Below are 20,257 nucleotides of genomic sequence, written 5' to 3'. Positions count from 1 at the left end.
TGTAAATACATATATACACATATAAATACATGAATACACATATATACATACATCTCCATCTTTAGACATGTATATGTACTGTATATATGTCTATATATGTGTACATATGTATTTATGTGTTTACATGTGTGTGCATGCCTGTAAATACATATATACACATATAAATACATGAATACACATATATACATACATCTCCATCTTTAGACATGTATATGTACTGTATATATGTCTATATATGGGTACATATGTATTTATGTGTTTATATGTGTGTGCATGCCTGTAAATACATATATACACATATAAATACATGAATACACATATATACATACATCTCCATCTTTAGACATGTATATGTACTGTATATATGTCTATATATGGGTACATATGTATTTATGTGTTTATATGTGTGTGCATGCCTGTAAATACATATATACACATATAAATACATGAATACACATATATACATACATCTCCATCTTTAGACATGTATATGTACTGTATATATGTCTATATATGTGTACATATGTATTTATGTGTTTATATGTGTGTACATGCCTGTAAATACATATATAGACATATAAATACATGAATACACATATATACATGCATCTCCATCTTTAGACATGTATATGTACTGTATATATCTCTATATTAAAGCCATTTGCCTTTTGTTTTCTAATACCTAAGATCCTCATATCTTTGAGCACTTATAACTTTTATATGCAATATTTTTTTTTATAATTTTTATTAGATAGTGTTACTATGTGTGTAACAGTACTTTTAAATATGTTTTTCATATATTTTGTGCAACTTTTATTTGAGCGTAACAGTTAACCAGAGCTCTGACGTTGTGCATGAAAATTCAATTGCACTCAAGCGAACGCATTTACTTTCAACCCGTAATGCGCGTACAACTTCCAGCAAGCGCAAACACCAGCGATAAAACTATTTTTCAACAAAAGATACAAAGAAAACGAAGAAAATTGATAATAGAAGAAATTAGAACGTTGTTTAAAATCCAATGCTCTATCTGAATCACAAAAGAAAAAAATTGGGTTTAATATCTTTTACATTGAATTTAAATATCACAAATAAATTTACCTTAGTTTCTTAATTAACCATATCAAGCTGAACATATAAAATAGACCCCCATGCTTTTCAGTGCATTATCTCACTATCCGTATTGGAAGCGAGTTGCAGTCACGTTATCCAGAGTAATAAAACTTCAGACTTACTCTGGCTCAAGAGTTAAATAATTGAAAAAATATATGACGTGTGCTGTTCCCTTATGGTGCAACAGAGCTGTATATATTTCAAAAGAATATCAGTGAATAAAACTGGCACTCAGTGAGACATATCCATCATACCAAGTTAATGTAAAAAATGTATATTTGTTTCCCTCCTGTCCACACGGATTCATTCAGCATCTCTGTTTCGCTATTTGCTAAATACATGGGCTCAGCTCTTAGGAGCATTGGCTCATCAGTTACTGAGCCAGCAGGCTGTCAGGGGCAAGACACATCATTTATAACTGCCTGGCACCCTGAGATCAAAATCTTCCCAGGGAGCCCAAACCTTTCATGGCTTGGAAATAGAGTGTCTTGTGCTGATAACAGCTACATTTTCTGGGAAAGAATTTGGAATTCTTTTTAAAAGATAAAGGTAAATGCTTCCTGGTCGTTTTTATTAACTACAACAAACATCACTGGTTGATATAGATAATGTGAACATGTTAGCATTTCTCTGTGTTATGGTTCAATATATATTGCGTTTATATCTTATGTTTATTGGATATTGCTTGCCAAAACACAAAAATATATTTTACTTTAAATCATATGTGATTCATACTCAGATAAAATTCTAGACTAGATACCTGCTTCCTGCAAACCACTTCTGCTATCTATATATTCACATTAGACCCCAAACTATGCTCCCTTAATCCTCAATGTCAGCTATATGTCAACAACTGTCCCTAATTCAGACACATGCTCTGCACACACCCTTTATGCTATCTGTATGCCCATATAAAACACTGCAACAAGACCCATGACCCTGGCACATACTTTATACTTGCTTAATGGCTACATTAAATCCCAGACCATATATATACTGTACATGTCCTCCACTCCCTAGTTTTGCCATATATATGCATATATTAGACCCTATACTAGACACATGCCCCCTGCACACACTTTACGTCAGGTATATGCTTTTTTAAAAAACAAAAAGAGAGACCAATGTCCCTGACTATTATTATTTCTGCCTGCTGTATGCCTGCCTCATACCCCAGACCAAATACATCTGCACTCCATTTGTGCTGGATATGTGCCTACATCAGAGCCCAGACCAAATATATGCCCTGTTCATGGCAGCTTTGTGTGTACTGTAGTTCAAACCAGATGCATCAATGATGTCAACATCAGGTCAAATTTACACTTTCTATAGCCCAATTATGCCAGCTATTATTATTTTTTGTATTCTTTATTTATAAAGTGCCAGCAGATTCTGCATCGCTGTCCATGGATACAAAGATAAAAGTACAATGGTGAGACATTACAATATAAGACAAAATTTAACAGACAAATACAGGGGGAATTGAGGGCCCTATTCCCGTGGGAACTTACAACCTAGATGGGTAGGAGGATAGGAAACAAGAGGTGGGGACTGCAAATGTGAGAATAATGTTAGTGAGGAATTAGATGAGGGCAACTGTTAGACAAGTGGAATTAATTTGTTACTGATTTGGAGATAGGCTTCCCTGAACAAAAAGGTCTTTAGGGAGCATTTAAAGGAGGACAGGTTAGGGGAAAGTCTGACAGCTCAAGGAAGTGTGGTCCAGAGGGTTGGTCCACACGAGAGAAGTCCTGTAGTCTAGCGTGGGAGGAGGTGATGGTATAAAATGCAAAGAGCAGGTCATCATTGTTGGATCTTTAGGGGGTGGGCTGGAGTATATCTGTTGATGAGTGAGGACAGGTAGGGTGGGCAGCGTTGGTAAGGGCTTTGTAGGTAAGGATGAGAATTTTGAATTCTGCTGTGAATGGGGAGCCAGTGAAGGGACTCACAGAGAGGTGCAGCAGATACAGAGCGTTGGGATAGGTAGATTAGCTTGGGCTGGCAGAGGCATTTAGGATGGATTGAAGGGGGGGAGAGGCGGGAGAGAGGGAGGCCAGTTAGTAGGTTATTACAGTAGTCAAGTCAGGAAATTGCCAGGGAGATAAAAAATAGAAAAATTAGAAACTGTAGTAGAATTAGAGGGAGTGATTAGAACTAGCTAAGTCTTGGACATGTTTATTTTTAGGTAGTGAGAGGCCATCTAGTAGGAAATGCCAGATAATCAGTCGCTGATGTGAGAATTGACAGGAGAGAGTGATGGGGTGGATAGGTAGATCTGGGTATCATCCGCATACAGGTGGTAGTTGAAGCCATAGCTATTGATAAGTTTACCCAGTGAAGAAGTGTAAATAGAGAAAAGTAGAGGACCCAGAACAAAGTATTGAGGTACTCCGACAGACAGAGGCAATGGAGAGGAGGAGTCACCAGCAAAAGAGACAGAGAAGGATCTGTTAGAGAGATATGAGTGAATCCAGGAGACGGCAGTGTCACAGAACCTAAGAGAGCTGAGAGTCCGTAGGAGGAGGGGATGATCAACAGTGTCAAAGGCAGCAGAAAGGTCATGTAAGATGAGTATAGAGTAGTAGCCATTGTTTTTAGCAGAAAGGAGATTGTTAGTAACCTTGGTGAGGGCAGTCTCAGTTGAGTGTTGAGGATAGAAGCCAAATTGCAGGGGGTGAAGCAATGAGGACAGGAAGTGGGTTAGATGATCAAAAACTAGATTTCAAGGACTTTTTAAGCTAGTGGAAGCAGCGATATGGGGTGGTAGTTTGCAGGAGAATTGGGGTCAAGGGAGGGTTTTTTGAGGATGGGGGTGACCTTTGCATGTTTGAAGGAAGATGGGAATGAACCGGTAGAAATGGAGAGCTGGAGTGATGGTGGAAGACAGAGAAGGTATTAGATGTGAAGGAATAGGGTCAAGTGGGCAGGTAGTGAGGTGTGAGGAAGAAAATAAGGAACCCACTTCATTCTCAGTGGTTGGGGGGGAGGGTGCAGAGGGTGCTATGATCCCGGAACTCCAGTATCCTGTAAGTCTTTATGACCACATCAGATCCCCAATGCTTATGCCTAGAAGCAGTTTATTCCCACAATACACTCCCATATGTGTTCCCCACCAATTAACATAATATACTTAGTTACTTGCAGTATGCTACCAAGTGTGAGAGGCTGAATGGCACATGGTATTACTGGAAACAAGGCAGTACTAGGGATGTCTGTGTCAGAGCATACTGCAATAGACATGGGAATGCCCCATTTAAAGCAAACCAGCGACCAGTCCTGAGTTACAGCAGCCCACTGGAGATATCCTCAGAAGTTAGGTGGTCCAGTTTGGCCCTGTACTTCTGACAGGAATATGGGCAGACCTGCTGGACCTCCTAATTCTTATCTGGGTCAGATGTCTGTATCTGTTTCTGTACTTCAAAATATATTGGAGGGGATCATAAATGAGAATTTTAGTGTCAGAATAATAATGTAAATAAAGAAATGAACATCTGTTTGTGTCAACAAATGGCACCATGTAAACTAGCAATCTGTTTTACATTTGCAGCTTCTTAATGTAACACAACTGTGAATTGAAAATGTAGCTGAATAGCTCTGACTCACAACACACATTTAGCCCGGATGGAAAGAAGCCCGTTATTGTCTTTTGCCGACTATGCTGAGAGAATTATTATTAGTGATAGTGAATCCTGTGTATTCTCTAAAATATAATTGTTTCTAAAGCATTTTATAGTTTGTACTAAATTTAATTAAATTAATTAATGTTCTGAGCAAAGTTAAAACACGTATTCAAACATGTAAGTCAGTCATCTTCAGCTGCCATCTGTTACGTTAGCATTTACAGATTTTGTTTTTGTCTTCTGCATGTGTCTGTGAATATCCAGCAAAAATTCACAGTATTGGTTCATTTTTTTGCCTGTTTAGCTAATCTGAATATAGGAATTAGATACAGATGTTCTGAAAATACCATATCCAACACCTGAGAGTCATAACTAATTGATATAGTTGTGTTTCTACCTAATTGGGAAAAACTGAAAACTAATTTTAAAAATGTAACATTTATTTTCTGTTAAAACGTATATATTACATTTTTTATTAGTTAAAATATAACTATTTAACTAAACAATTTAAAATATTTTAAATAACAATATATAATAGATTTGAATAGACTCTATGGATAGATCTACATACATTGTAAAAGTTCCCAAATTATTTAAACTGTAATTTTGTTAGCAAAATGTGCATTGTTTTACAGTAAAGGGACATATTCCTTTAAAAATGGAATGGAAGTGTAGCTAACCCTTTTACTACTAGGGATAGATATGAGTGAGCTCCTGCACTAATCAACCAATCACTGTGCAGGATGTAGAAGGGTGCGAGTAGTGCATTGCTGCTGTGGAGCTGACTTTAACTATGTGTTATCCCCTCTGCAAGGGTTAAACAGAGTTGATCACAGTCTATTGGTTGATAATTATTTGCATGTTAAAAATAACTGCTGTCAATTAACCTTTTTTTAATTTTTATTGTTTATTACCACCACTTTTTATATGATCATTTTACTGTAAAATAGTCCTATATTTAACCGTTGTAAGTCATGTTTCTGCTGATCACAATCAGTGTTCCCTCTAAGACCAGTTTTGTGAGTAGCTCAGCAGTGAAACAGTTAATTAGAGCAATTAGCAAACACTACACAATGCAGATTGCAAGGTGTGGTTCCCTTATTAAGGGCCAGATTACAAGTGGAGCATTATTTAACGCTTCCACTTGAGCGTTAACTGTGCCCTGAAGTAAGCTTTTTGCATGTGTCGGTTTGCTCTCGTATTAAGGGTTGAAAGTAAACTGTTTTTGCTCGCTTGCTAACTCATTGAGCGTAAAAAGCCAAACTTACAATATCACAAGCACGATAAACTATACCCCCATAGAAGTCAATGGAGCAAAAAAAAAATGGGGGGAAAAACACCCTACTCGCTCGCAAGCGCAAGCGCTATTCTCAAGTGCACTAACCGGACATAACAGAATATTTTCTATTTATTCATAAATACATATTTCTACATATATATGATGGTATTTTGGTACGATATATATTTATACCTGTAAATACACACATTTATAACTTTTTTGTGCAATATTTGTTTTGAATATTGAATAATTTTTATTAGATGGTGTTATTATGAGAGTAACTTTAATTTGTAATGTTTTTAATGTGTTTTGTGATGCTGTTTTGTTTCACAAAACAGTTAACCAGAGCTCTCCAGTTGCACTAATAACGCAACACGCGTTAACTTAATTGCGCTCAAGCGATCATGTCTACTTTCAACTTGTAATATGAGTGCAACACCCGATGCGTCCAAACACCCATGATAAACCGCTCATCGCTCGGGCGTAACTGTTAGCGCTGCACTCTAATCTAGCGCTAGCTGTTTCACTGCTGGGCCACTAAAAAAAAGGGCCTTAGAGGGAACATAATACAAATTCTCAATGTTTACCATCAATAAGGGCCATTTTGGACTTACCATATTCCACAGCTAAAAAGAACTTACTAACCACTCAGTCACCACTTATTACCTTGTTATTGGTTACCTCACAAAGTTATTGATCAAAAAATGTTTTGCATGTGAAAAACAGACTGACATTATCTACGCCATATAGGATAACGTCACCAAACAGCAACAAAGGCTACCTGTTTATTCATTAAACTAAGTAGTAATAATGATCACTTTTACAATAATACCATTAGTGCAATCAATACCCCAAACCAACACACATGGCCACTTTTGTGTGTGTTGTAGTAGAGTGTGTGTGCACTGTTGAAGTGTGTGTGAGTGTTGTATGAGTGTTTGTGCATATAGTAAGAGAGTATGTGTGGTGGGTAATTGGTGTGTGTGTTGTATGAGAATGTGTGTAGTGTGTGTGCGTGCTGTATGAGTGTGTGGTGTGTGTGTTGTATGACAGTGTGTGTGCATGTAGTAAGAGAGTATGTGTGGCCAGTATTTGGTTTGTGTGTTGTATTAGAATGTGTGTAGTGTGTGTGCGTGTTGTATGAGTGTGTGGTGTGTGTGTTTTGTTTGAGAGTGTGTGTGCATGTAGTAAGAGAGTATGTGTGACAAGTATTTGGTGTGTGTGTTGTATAAGAATGTGTGTAGTGTGTGTGCGTGTTATATGAAAATGTGTGTGTTGTGAGTGCATGTTGTATGAGAATGTGTGTGTTGTATGAGAGTGTGTGTGCGTGTAGTAAGAGAGTAAGAGTGGCGAGTATTTGGTGTGTGTGTATGAGAATGTGTGTGTATTTTGTTCGTGTTGTATGAGAATGTGTGTGTATTTTGTTCGTGTTGTATGAGAATGTGTGCGGTATGTGTGCATTTTGTATGAGAATGTGTGTGTTGTGTGTGCGTGTTGTATGAGAATGTGTGTGTTGTATGAGAGTGTGTGTGCGTGTAGTAAGAGAGTAAGAGTGGCGAGTATTTGGTGTGTGTGTATGAGAATGTGTGTGTATTTTGTTTGTGTTGTATGAGAATGTGTGTGTATTTTGTTTGTGTTGTATGAGAATGTGTGTGTATTTTGTTCGTGTTGTATGAGAATGTGTGTGGTGTATGAGCGTGTTGTATGAGAATGTGTGTGGTGTATGAGCGTGTTGTATGAGAATGTGTGTCGTGTGTGTGCGTGTTGTATGAGTGTGTGGTGTGTGTGTTTTGTATGATAGTGTGTGTGTGTGCGTGTAGTAGGACAGTATGTGAATGTCAGAAATTTGCAGACCAAGCATAAAAATTCGGGCCCCAAAGGCATGTGGTGTCATGGCACTTGGTCTTGGGAAAAAATGTTTGAAGGACCCTGAGATAGAGAAGCAATTTAAACAACTTTTCAATTTACTTCCATTAACAAAATATGCAGTCTTTTTATATTTACACTTTTTGAGTATAAGATATTGCTCCACAGTATTGCATTTTTTAGACTATTTTGTTTACCTCGTATAGGTTTACATTCTAGGCGCAACTATGCTAATTGTTTCTTATTTACACTTTTTGAGTATAAGATATTGCTCCACAGTATTGCATTTTTTAGACTATTTTGTTTACCTCGTATAGGTTTACATTCTAGGCGCAACTATGCTAATTGTTTCTTATTTACACTTTTTGAGTCACCAGTTCCTACTGAGCATGTGCAAGAATTCACAGAATATACGTTTATGCATTTGTGATTGGCTGATGGCTGCCACATGGTACAGGAGGAGTGGAAATAGATATAACTTTGAAATTTGTCAGAAAATAATCTACTGCTTATTTGAAGTTCAAACTAAGGGGCCGATTTATCAAGGGCCAAATGGCACCTGATGCCCCTGTTTCTGCGCGAGCCTTCAGGCCGCTGCTCCATAACTGATCCGCTGCCTCTGAGACTGCGGTCTGCAATCTGCTTGATCCTATACAATTGACACCCCCTGCTAGCGGCCGATTGGCTGCGAATCTGCAGGGGGCGGCATTGCACAAGCAGTTCACCAGAACTACTTGTGCAATGTTAAATGCCGACAGTGTATGCTGTCGGCATTCAGCGATGTCTGTCGGACATGATACGCTACAGCAGATCATGTCGGACAGACAATGATAAAATGGCCCCTTATTGCTATTGCATTGTTATAATTCATTTGTCGAATATGCAAATCTACTGTATTTACTGTTCCTTTAATATCCATAGAAAAGCAAAAGAACAATGAATATAACCACAACAATTTAAAAAAGAACTTTTTGCAAAACAGGATTATTAAATCTATGATAGAGTAGTCTCACTGGATAGGATGTTATTGGTATCAGCTGTCTTACAGATGCGATAAAGGGGGTTGTTGGATGTTCCTGGCTGTTCCTGGGCATTCTTCATTTGTAGTCTGGATTTTTCCACTTAAACCACAAGTAAACACATTTATAAAGAGAATGTGAAGCATCCGTCTCATGATGGTGTCTCCCTATATAAAATCTAAATTTGCCTCTTTTTTTTAGTTTCTTGAACTTTTTTAAGCTTTCTCTTTTGCGCATTATTGTGGAGTATTTTATAGAACCTTTTTTTAATACATTTGTTTTGTAATTTAACAGTGGAAGTCTGGAAGTTACCGTTTGCCTGATAGAAAGTGCTCTATTTATTACAATTGCCGCTCACTTCTGAGGGAGGCGAGTACAAATCTTATTGAACTTCACCATTTTCCAGCAACAATGCTGTAGCAAGTTTTTTCTGCAAAAAAATAGTTTCACCAATGAGTTTTAATGAATCTAGGCCATTGATTGTTTGATAAGTACAGGAACTCATTTATATCTATATTGAACTGGCCACAGCAAAGGAGATGCGACACTCAAAACTAATGAGTAAGTCCCCTGATTGTAAAACAATTTTGCTAGCATAATGAGTTAAATACTTTCCATTTTTATGTGCAGATCTTTTGCAATTCAGTGTAAAATTACTGACATATTTTTTGCATATATAAAACATATTTTAATGTCTATTAAAGTTAGTTTAACATAAAAACTATTCATGCTAATTGCAAAAATCTATCTTCTAGTCTAGCACAGAGATCTGAGAATGATATTTCTAACAATATTTTTCACCCCTGATTGGATGTGCTGTTGCATTTTTTTTAAAGGTTGCTACTAATTACAGATCAGTGATCAGGAACTGAGACAAATCAATACTAATGGTTTAAACATCCAGTCTAGCACATTCTTATACCACTGAGTCCAGCTGTGTTCTTACATTATGTTGCGATAAAACTTATGAAGCCAGATGGCATGTGGATAAAATGAGGGTAATATTTTACAGAGTCTTGTGTTGTATAGACTTCTCTCTAAGACAAAATCCAATTTTTGTGTCTGGCTTAGAGCTTTCTGAATTTTTCAGCTGCCAAACCAGGAATTAAAGAGCAACTCTCTGTATAATGTTAGTTGCAAATTACAGTGTAACTGAACTTGAGTTGATGAAAATAATGTTCACATAAACTTACAGCAAAGCACAGCACTTTCAGTGTAGTTCACACTGGTAAAAAGACGCTGCAATGGCCTTCAATCACATGACAAAAGTTAGCAGCACTCGTAAAGATAAAATGACCTTTATTGCTATCAGAGCAACATTTAGGACACCTAGCCCTTAATCATGCATGATTAAGGACTAGGTGTCCGAAACATCGCTCTGTTTATGACCCACAGTTTGCAATAAAGGTAATTTTATCATGAAGAGTGCTGCTGACTATGGTATGTTCATGAAAATAATGAACAGACTCAATGTCAAGCAATATCTAAAACCAGCATAAAAAATAATTGGATGTGATTTAGAATACTGAATTGTATGGTGGAATAGGCATTGAGTCTTGTATATCAAATGTCAGAAAGAAGACTCGTATGGCAGATGAATATTTTAGGAGCTAGTTAATGGTTTTGCATATAGATATATGTAGAAATTACGGGAGTGTAATAAAAATAATTGTTCATGAAATTTGTCAGCCTGTAATACAATAGCTCCTGCTATCTGTTTAATGCTGTTTTTAAAAGGACACTAAACACTTCATAATTACATGGTATTTATGTTGTTTTGCTATAGAAGAACATCAGCCAAGCGTATTTTAAAATAAAGTGACATTTATTTGCTGTAATTATTTTTCAGTAGCCAAACTCAACCTATCACTTGCCTTAATTTGAGGAGCCAATCCAGGCTTGAGTCTGTAGCTGACAAGGCTAGCCACAGTCACTGTTTTGCCATTATTATCTTCTAAAGCAAATAATGGAAAGATATGTAGAAGAGTTAGACTTGAAAATCCACAATTTTCAGAGCTAAATTACATGCAAAGACCAAAATAATAATGAAAATATATTGCAAATTTGTTTAAGTAAATATAACTAAGTAATACAATCAGAAGGTATTTACTGTCCCCTTAAAGGGACATGAAACGCACATTTTTTCTTTCATGATTTGGAAAGAGCTTGCAATTTTAAACAACTTTCCAATTTACTTATATTATCACATTTGCTTTATTCTCTTGGTATCCTTTGTTTAAAATCATATCTAAATAGTTTCAGTAGCTGCTGATTGGTAGCTGCATATAGATTCTATATATAGATTTGTTTAGATAATAGAAGTAAATTAGAAAGTAGTTTAAAATTGTATTCTCTATCTGAATCATGAAAGAAAACTTTTGGGTTTCATGTCCCTTTAAGACGAGCAGCTACATACATACCTCCCAACATTTGTCAGAAAATTTCCAGAACAGGGAGTTATGGGCAGTGTCCTATCAGATTTTGGTAGGTGGAGCCTTGACAAATGGACTGGACAGGGTGTGGTGTTAGCGGGGATGTGTGTAGTTGTGGTTGCATCCGCGGGTGGCATGGAACTCCCTGGAAACTGTGAAAAAAGGCCAGTACACATACTACCGTATCTGAGGCAATCCTGCAAGATCAGGAAAGTTAGGTGGTATGAACATATAATAGGACAGTAGGTGAAATTGCCTAAGTTATCATGGTGTGGATAAGGGACTTCTAATTGGCAAGTAGGACTGGTAGCACGACTATGCCTTAAAGGGATAGAGCTCCACCTCCACTGACAAGGCCCATTTAGACCAAAATGTAGGTCTGGGCAAAACTCACAAATCCGTCATTCAGAGGAGGATTGCCTGATATTTCAGGTCTTCCCTTCTGGATGGGATCAGGCTGGTATGCTGCAGGAAGGGTCTCATTTGTGAAAGGTGCAGGTAACCTAAAATAATACATAAAACAAACCGGATTACATTAGAGACCATCCTGGGGTCATCTGATGATCATCAAACTACTTTATATGTCATTTGCACATCATCAGACATCATCAGGCTTGTAAAGTCATCAGCTAAGTCATCAGCTAAGGTAAAGAATTCTGTGTGATGACTTCAGAATGATTAGCAGATTACCTTACTGATTACTTCACAAGCATTGAACAGCCAATGAATGACTCTACAGCACTGGATTTCAAACCTGTCCTCAAGCCTCCCCAAAGAGACAGGTTTTCAGAATTACCTTATGTGAGAGCAGGTAAAATAACCATGTTTACTAATCAGCTGATTGTTTCACCAGTGCTCCAGTTCAGATAACCTCAAAATGTGGCCTGTTAGGGCGTCTGAGGACAGGTTTGAAAACCAGTGCTCTAGAGTCATCTTATTTAATCCCTTTAATACTGGGACTTTCCGAGAAGAACTTGCCCAAAATACTGGAGAATTTTTAGCATTTTTGCTATCACTCCATTTAAACAGAAATAGAGCCTTGTTTTTTTTCTATTTATCTCCTAAACCAAACCGGCACAAACATTCGTTTTTGCGGCACAAATCAGCACAAACGCAGCACAAACGAATGGTATATTTTAATTCAGTTTTTACAAACATGGGGTGCCAACTTCACATAGGTTCATGTGAGTGTGTTTTAACATGAGTTTTGAATTTGGGCTCTATTTGAAACAGTGTTGCACTATTATTTGTCTCTCTTTGTATTTGAAGTTCTGTTGAAGTTAAAGTGAATGTAAATTTTGATGCTAAAGTGCCTGGTTTTTAAAAATTCGATAAAAAACAGGGGCACTTTAATTCATCAAAATTTACATTTCACTTCTGTTGTGAAAATTTTTTTACCTTTTAAACTTGACAGCCACTCCAGCTTCCTCCACCCGTTGCAAAGCCTCTTCCTGGGTCTAAAATGAGGAATCCAGCTTCCTCCAATCAGGGCATTGAATCAGACACTGATTCCCCCGGGGGGGGAAGCCGTGATTGGAGGATGACCTATCCATCATTTCTGACATCAGAAATGGCTTGCGGCGACCAGAGGAAGCTGGAGCTGCGGTGAAGTTTAAAAGGTAAGTTTTTTTTCACAACACAAGTGAAATGTAAATTTGATGACTTAAAGTGCCCCTGTTTTTAATCGAACTTTTAAAAACTGGGCACTTTAGCATCAAAATTTACGTTCACTTTAAGTACAAGCAAGTTGCAACTACTGGAGTCACCTACTGTTATCCTGAAGAATTTCGGGAGTTTCCTACTTGCACACAAGAACTTCATGTGCACAGTCTATTTTCACATGGTTCTTTTCACTGCATGTATTATGTATGTCTAAATATATACTGTATATATATATATATATATAAATATAAAAAGAAAGGGGCAGGGTGGCGCAGAAAACTCAAACTAAAAAATATATAATGAATAAATAAATAAAATATAATACAGTTTATAGTAAAATATTATAGCAATATGAAGTTATAAAAATATATATATATATAAAATAAATAATATAATATATAGTGTATAGTGTAACAAATGTCCATAAGCTATAAGAAATCCTAAACGATCAGAGGTAATCAGGAGCACATCAAAATACGGAGAGCAAAGTCTTCAGATGTTAGTCTCCTATTAGATGTGCACTTACTTGAATGAACCTCAATCACATGAGGTAAGAATGTAGCACTTTCATAAAAGAGTGAGGCACTCCCTGTAGAAAAGATTGAATGATCCACTGGATCTCCCAGAGTGCAGGCTTCTGTATCTTGGAATATGGATAGTAGAATCCTCCAAATGTCCTCGTGCTCTCTTTAGTAAGTAGTAACTTCCAATTCCAGTGTTGGTGTCCTGCTTTGTATATAAAGATGAAATACACATTCAGCCCACAATAAATATGCAAGACGAATACAAGCACCGAGCGATCTGCAGAATCCCCTGTGCTAACAAAATACTGTGCGACTCAAGCGGGGGCAGTAAAGTGGCTTGGTTATATCATAGGGTAAAGCAAAAGCGGGTGGTTCAATCAGTTACGGCTTCTATTAGACGATTGCCACTCTATCAGCAAGCAACACAGTGCTATTTGCCCTGCTTTACGTTTAGGTTAGGCGGCGCACACACATCTATTTAGAGGAAGTTCCTCTAAATCGTCTAATAGAAGCCGTAACTGATTGAACCACCCGCTTTTGCTTTACCCTATGATATAACCAAGCCACTTTACTGCCCCCGCTTGAGTCGCACAGTATTTTGTTAGCACAGGGGATTCTGCAGATCGCTCGGTGCTTGTATTCGTCTTGCATATTTATTGTGGGCTGAATGTGTATTTCATCTTTATATACAAAGCAGGACACCAACACTGGAATTGGAAGTTACTACTTACTAAAGAGAGCACGAGGACATTTGGAGGATTCTACTAGCCATATTCCAAGATACAGAAGCCTGCACTCTGGGAGATCCAGTGGATCATTCAATCTTTTCTACAGGGAGTGCCTCACTCTTTTATGAAAGTGCTACATTCTTACCTCATGTGATTGAGGTTCATTCAAGTAAGTGCACATCTAATAGGGGACTAACATCTGAAGACTTTGCTCTCCGTATTTTGATGTGCTCCTGATTACCTCTGATCGTTTAGGATTTCTTATAGCTTATGGACATTTGTTACACTATACACTATATATTATATTATTTATTTTATATATATATATATTTATTTTTATAACTTCATATTGCTATAATATTTTACTATAAACTGTATTATATTTTATTTATTTATTCATTATATATTTTTTAGTTTGAGTTTTCTGCGCCACCCTGCCCCTTTCTTTTTATGTTCTTTATTGAGGAGTGATAGGTCTCCTCTGCTATTTTGGGTTTTGGCAGCTGGATACTTCTTACTGAAAATATATATACCTTTATGAGGTGCTGGGTATAGAGTATATACCTTGTGGCATAGCTTTTATTTGACTGTTAGCGCCCAGGAGTGATTCAGTGGATTCTTTCTACTGGTTCATTTATCTTTTGTCTTTATATATATATATATATATATATATATATATATATATATATATATATATATATATATATATATATATATATATATATATATATATATATACACACACACACAATGTGGTAGGTAGCACACTCCCACTCGCCTTGAAGAATAGTACCAGGGTGCAGAAATAGTACATATAAATGATCCAATGATTGCACTCTCTTGATTTAAAACACAGCAACCTTTAATGTGTGAAGTTTCAGGGCATTCACCAGAGAGTGCAATCATTGGATCATATATATATATATATATATATATATATATATATATATATATATATATATATATATATATTGTACACATATAGTATACATCATTATTGAAATATAGTTATAGTTTAGATTTGTGTGCCATGAAGAAAAACTGCACATAATAGTCTTTAAATCATATACAGTGATTGTTCAGACAGTAAAGACTTCTAAAATATAAAATAATATATATATATATGTACATTGATTGGAGTAGCCATGTTTGTCCAGAGATTTAGATATGAAAATAACAAGAGTATTGCATTGAGCAATGATACTTTTTATTGGACTAACTATACATTTATAAGTTGACAGCTTTTGGAAGAATCATTTCCTGTATTGTTTCAGACTTGAGAAAGGAAGTTATTCGTTCGAAAGCTTGTCAACTTATAAATGTATAGTTAGTCCAATAAAAAGTATCATTGCTCAATGCAATACTCTTGTTATTTTGATATATATATATAATTTAATTTAAAATGCACATTGCTCTGGGTTAAATAAAAATGGACATTCATGTACCTACTCCCACAAAGGTGTTTAAAACCAAATATGGAACCCTAAATTGTGTCTATCCCAATACACAACCTATTTACCCTATGCAAGGGTTCAGCGGTTGAGTAGTTTGACTTTTAGCAGATGAGTGTAGAATAAGGGTATGTGAAAGAGTATCCTAAGAAATCAGGAATCTTACAATTCAAAAAGAATTGATGGACCATCTGGTTCAATTCTGCCATGCAACTATGTTTTTATGTATATGCTCTCAGCATATTGGCTCTAAACTTAATAAAAGAGAGGAAGGTTTCCAAATAATGCTGTCAAATTTTTCAACTTTCATTTAATTTAAAAATCAGCATGATATGCACTGAAAGCAATATATGCTAGAGGGTTGATGACAATTTTTAATTCAAATCTAACATATAAAATTCATAAAACTCTTAAGGATAAAGATGTTAGATTTGGTGACTAGTCTAACTATCAAAAATACGGATTATTTGCTATGTAATATTTATAGCCCAAATGGTCACAATCAAAAATTTTGGAATAGTATAATAAAAATCTTAATAAAATATCCCAACCACAAGATAGTTATGACTGGTGACTTTAATTTCACTCCCAATTAATTTCTAGATAGGAAAAAAAAAGATCAAGGAAATAGAGTACTTAATTATTCAAAATTTCATTTATAATATGAGAAACATTTTTTCTTAAATTTTAGCATATCATTAGGTGTAACGGATGTTTGGAGGCTTTTGAATACTAACCGCATAGAGTACACTTTTCCAAATCATATAATACGTAATTCATGTTGAATTTTTTTTGGTTGCAGATCAAATAATTCCGAAAAAAAAAATTGTAATATATTGGACTAAAACTTATCGGACCATGCACCGGTTTTACTTGAAATGGACGTTGTTAAGAGGCTCTCTTATAACGCATTTTTTTCTCCTTCCTATTTATATAAATAATTAAAATTTAAAACCTTTTTGGAGGATAAATGGGATGAATTTTCAAAATCTAACTTAGAGCATAAGGAAAAAACTTAACCTTTTGGGAAACAGTCAAGGCCTATTTAAAAGCCGAAATGTTTTCCTATGTAGCCAGATCAAATAAATTACATTACACACATTATAAAAAGGTCTCTAGTGCTTTGAGAGACTCCTATGCTTTATTCCAGCAATATGCTAAAAAACAAGCAAAGGACAATTACTTTTTATGTAAAAGGGATAAGGACCTATTATTGTTGGAGGAAGCACAGGAATCTATTTATAAAAATGCTGCAAAGTTTGCTAGACATCAACAAAGCAGGAACATTTTTAGTGTCTATTTTTAAAAAACAATGTAAAAGGAAACCTATTGCTTCTGTCAGATCTGGAGAAAGTACAGTGAGTAGTCAAGACCAAATCATTTTGGCTTTCAAAAATATTTTAGCAATTTATACTCGACACAAAACCCTGTAGCAGAAAAAAAATCCGACTTTATAAGAAAGGTAAAGCGTCCTAGAATTTTAGATATAGATCTTGAAAAGCTCAATAAACCAATTGAAGACGAAAAAATTCTCAAAATAATAAATTCAATGGCTCGAGGAGAAACTTCGGGACCAGATAACTTGCCATTAGATTTCTATTTGATTCTTTAAAAAAAATAAATGTTCATACCTTTATAGAGACTATTTTGAACTAAATTGTAAGGGGTTATGGACGCATTTAACAGAGCCAATATTATATTACTCCCTTAGCAACGAAAAGATTTAGCGGAAGTTGCCTCATACAGGCCAATTTCTCTTTTAAATCTAGACTACAAAATATTTATGAAAATTTTGGCCGAAAGATTGAAATCTATTTTACCTAGTGTAATTCACCCCAAACAAGTGGGATTTGTTGCTGGCAGGTCCTTAGAATTTAACATCAAAAAGATTTTGCACACTATTTGTTACTATGACAGGAACCACTCTGCCCTGCCGGAGGCCTTTAATTTTAGAAACTGGAAGTGAGACTAAGAGAACTACTTCCTGGCATAAACATGGGACTAATGTCAAACAGAACTCTTTTATTTGCAGAAGATTTATTAATTTTTGTTACAGAGCCAATTTTTACACCACAAATTATTAATCTTTTGGAGGAGTATAGTGAAATTTCGGGCTATAAGACAAACTTTTCCAAATCTAAAATCTTGTGGCTCAAGAAGCCAGAAGGTAATCTTACTCTCCCCTTTTCTGAAATTAGTTCACTTTCATATTTAGGATTGTCTATATCTGTAGATCCTGGGAAGTAGTATGGGGAGAATATTTTGCCGATAATAAATGAAAGAAGAAACAGCTTAAAGGGACACTCAATCAAAACTAAACTTTCATGATTCAGATAGAGCATGCCATTTTAAACAACTTTCCAATTTACTTTCATTAACTAAATGTGCACAGTCTTTTTATATTTAAACTTTTTGAGTCACCAGCTCCTACTGAGCATGTGCAAGAATAAATGTGTATGCATTTGTGAATGGCTGATGGCTGTCACGTGGTATGTGTATGCATTTGTGATTTGCTGATGGCTGTCACATGGTACAGGGGGAGTGGAAAAAGATATAACTTTTAAAATTGTCAGAAAAAAAATCTACTACTCATTTGAAGTTCAGACTAAGTGCTATTGCATTGTTTTGTTATCTTGCATTTGTTGATTATCCAAATCTACTTTGTTGACTGGTCCTTTAAGATGTTGTGGGGGGGGGGGGGGCTTCCAGGCTCATTGTCAGGGAAAATTAGCTTATTTAAGATGTTTATACTTTCTAAAATCGTATATGCTTTAAGAATGTTCCCACTGTTGATAAAAAATCAAGATCTCCTTTTGTTCTCTTGAGACTTAATATATGTTGTATGGTCCAGAAAGAAACCAAGGATCAAACTCTCTAATTTATATTTACCATACTTAAAAGGGGGCTTGGCTTTACCAAATTTGAAGATTTACAATTATGCTGCAATATTGAGGCTTCCTATTGACTGGTTACATCAAACTAATAGGTTCTCACATAGACCTTTAGAGGAATTCTTTTGTTTTCCCCATTCACTGAATTTTGTGATACATGCCTTAGATAAAGATTTAGGGAATGATATATATGTTCATCCTCTTTATAGAGATATTCTCAAGGTTTGGAGAACAGTTATGAGAAGACACGATACTAATGTAAACATTTCAAAGTGGCTTCCGGTAAAGGGTAATTTGGGTTTTCCACTTGGTTCCTCCACAAATGTCTTTTCTTCATGGATTAATAACCATACATTATTGATAAAAGATTTGTTTGATCCAGCAACCAAAAAGTTATTCACATTTGAAAAGTTTCAAATAAAATTTCCGTTGGTTAAAAATCACTTCAATTAAAAGACTGTCTATCGTTTAGGTAGGACCTATACTTCAATATGGCAGACTCGCCCATTATTAGACACTATATTAAGAAATGGTCTATGTCATCAATATATAAAGTAATTCAAGCAGAAGCAGCTAAATTAAATAGCTATCTATGTAATAAATAGGGAGATTTGCTAGAACTCCCGGACCTACCATCTAAAATCCTAACTACAGCACATTGTATATCTATTTCCTCTTATATGAGAGAGTCCCAGTTTAGATTAATCCATCAAAATTATCTAACCCCCCAAAAAGTAGCTAAATGGAAGAAAGAAGTCCAAAATATCTGTGTGAAATGCTCATTTAGTAATCCAGATCTAGAACACTTGATTGTCGAGTGCCCTAGATTGGAACAACTTTGGCGTATAACCACATTTTTTTCTATCTAAAGTAACAAAATTAAATATTGAGTTGTCTAATGAAACAATCCTCCTTTTGGTCATCAATAAACTATGGGAAACTGAAAAAGAGTTTATATTAATAACAATGTTAAATATTAGAAAATGAATCTTTGGTAACTGGATCAATCATAAAATTCCCTCTATCAGGCAAATTAAAAACATTTTAGTTAATCAGTTAATAATAGAGGCCTAAGACTTTAAAATAAACAGAAAGAAAAACTTGGGGTAAATTTATTAAGTATATGGGCATAGAACAGAAAAATAGGATATCACATATTATTAATGTACAGATTTAAAGTAAATCTTCTTCCATGTAGATCCATTAGTTGGAGAAAAGAGTAAAGGGGGGGGGGGGGTATTGTTTTTGTAAGTTTAGTTTAATTATTTCTTGAATCCCCTTTCCTTTTTGTTTTTTTGTCTTTAGTTGTTTTACTATAATGATATAAGTGGATAGTACACTGAGTAAATTATGCAAAGTAACAAGATATTGTATCTTGCAAGTAAATGCAATTTACAATTCTTTTTTTCACTGTGTGAATTTTGTATATTATATTGTATAATAAAATAATAAATAAATAAAAATATTTTGCACTTACTAATGTAGGGATGTAGATGAACAGTGAATATCCATAGATTATGTCTCAATGGCGAAATGCGTATGGTTTTGTCCAAGGCTGCATGTATTGCTTTCTTTTAGTAAATTTTAAAAGCACAATGGGATTGTTTTGGGCCTGCTAGAAAGCTTCCTCTCTATTGATTTTGCTTTTTGCTCTGGTTATTCTTGCACTGGG

This window comes from Bombina bombina, chromosome 10 (genome assembly GCF_027579735.1).
Source record: "Bombina bombina isolate aBomBom1 chromosome 10, aBomBom1.pri, whole genome shotgun sequence".
NCBI classification, from domain to species: domain Eukaryota; kingdom Metazoa; phylum Chordata; class Amphibia; order Anura; family Bombinatoridae; genus Bombina; species Bombina bombina.
The sequence above is the reverse complement of the archived record's forward strand: the minus strand, read 5'-3'. Positions refer to the sequence as shown.